Raw genomic sequence first — 2,260 nt, 5'->3', positions numbered from 1 at the left:
ATCGTGAACTAAGAGGAAGTTGACACCTACCTTAAGCTTTATGGCTTAGAATTCTCCACCAGACACAAATTCCTATAAATAACCAACAAAAATGGAATCAAAATAAGCCAGGTGTATTCAGTTTCTTCAAGGCAACTATCCTGTTTCTGTTAGAACAATCCTGATTTTCTAGGTGGTGGGGAGAAAAAAAATTTTTTTATTTCCAGTACTTAGTACTGGTCTGTGTGGGTGTTTCAGTTCCTAAAGGCACCTTACCAAAAACGTTAGAAGAAACCAGTGCTCCATAGGTGCCATCTAATGTGACTCTTCCCCAAACTGGCCCTAGTCAGTGCCTTGGTGTGAGGAAATAGTACACTCCTGTCACTGTCCTTGATGTTACTTGCACAGATTTATCTTTTGGGGAAAACAAGCAAAAATGGAAGGCTTAGCTAGCATGAAAATACAATGGAACAGAGAGTGGTTTTTCCCCACATACCAGAGGAGATAAGAGAAAAGATAAGGTTACAAAAAGTTAATCACTTCTTGCTACACACTGACAGTGTAAATTGAAGTTCAAGATGTATTTGGAAGGTAGAGACACCAGAGAAGAATGTTCTTCCTTTCAGAAATAAACAACCAGGTAAGGGAACTTCAATTTGAGTAGCTCAATATATAGGGAGAGGAATTGTACATCCGATTGTCCTTATCAGTGAATACAAGGCCACACTCTCAAGAAACACTCAATAAGTAAAAAATAAGTCATAAATGGAAAGCTAGTGTTACCCCTTAGTTATTCAGCCTTGTAGAGTGTCTAACAATATGTGGAAAATTCAGAAGCATGACAGTTTTGCTCCTCAAATCAACAGGTCTTTGTAAAATTTATCTCCACTGAAGGGAATCCTATTTATTTCCATGTATTCAAAGTTCCAAGACCTAAACTGACCATTAGATGAAAAGGGTGAACAAGGGAACAGTTCTAAACTCTTGTAGTAACTGGAGGTGGGTGGATATCAGTGGAATTTTACCCATTTTCTCTCCATCAAGGACAGTGACAGGAATGTACTATTTCCTCACACCAAGGCACTGACTAGGGCCAGTTTGGGGAAGAGTCACATTAGATGGCACCTATGGAGCACTGGTTTCTTCTAATGTTTTTGGTAAGGTGCCTTTAGGAACTGAAACACCCACACAGACCAGATTATTGTTTTGCTTATTTCACTCTCAAAATGCCCCCTTAACCATAGCTGTTGGGAATTCAAACATAGAAAAGAGTCAATTTATTACCAACAGTGTGGAATAGCAGATATAGCCCACAGGCAAAACAACTAGTTAAAATAGCATGAAGACAGCTTTTTTTCCATAACTCCATCTAATCCTAAACTTCTTATGACTGCACACAATCTGAAAATACCCAAACTACACACTTTATGTAATAGAGTGTGGATAAAGTGAAGATTCCTGTGGTCAGGATTCTTACCTGGCCCTGGCCGGCTAGCTCACTACACACGTGAGGCCAATACATTGTTATTGACTCTATATAAAGAGCTCTGTCCAGTGCTCTGGGAGACCCCATAGCATGGCTGCAATGCTGCAGGAGAGCAGAGATGAGACTGGAGTGGTGGCAGCACTAAGGAAAGAGACTGAGACGGCTGCAAGGGTAGAGAGGTCCAGAGGCAGAGACCGGCTTGCTGCATGCAGACTTGCTCTGAGTGGACGGGATTCTAGTGATTGACCTGCCACCGTGGAAATAAGTTGGGTATAACCCTCTCATCCCATGAACATTCTACTGTCATTTCTTTGGTCACACTGAATCCATAGGGAACTTGTCCGGGGCTGAAACCCATTGGCAAGACATATAGATACATATTATAGTATAGATAAACATATAGATGATAGATACCTAGATATTTGAATCTGATTTACCCCATCATATATTCAGCACACTACTGATTTATTGCATGAAAAACTTTTAAACCTGAGTTCCTAATATACTAGATGTGAGTGAGGGTTCACTCTACTTGTTTGATGAGAATGAGCTATCATTTCTAATTCACGTTTCATTTAAATTCACTATTTTTAGTATTTCCTTATTGACACCTAAATAGTATCTATAGTGTGTGTATGAGTGTGTGTGTGCACACAAGGGCTTTAATTTGATTTCCTACTCTCAAAAATTTCTCAAATGTGTTCTGTTTCTTAAAAGGAACATATTATTTAGCTAAATAAGGCCCCCAAATCTGTTTATGACAAACCTAGATACTTCATGTTTAAACCACCAACA

The sequence above is a fragment of the Manis pentadactyla genome, chromosome 10 (genome assembly GCF_030020395.1).
Source record: "Manis pentadactyla isolate mManPen7 chromosome 10, mManPen7.hap1, whole genome shotgun sequence".
NCBI classification, from domain to species: Eukaryota; Metazoa; Chordata; class Mammalia; order Pholidota; family Manidae; genus Manis; species Manis pentadactyla.
This window is presented reverse-complemented; position numbering follows the sequence as displayed.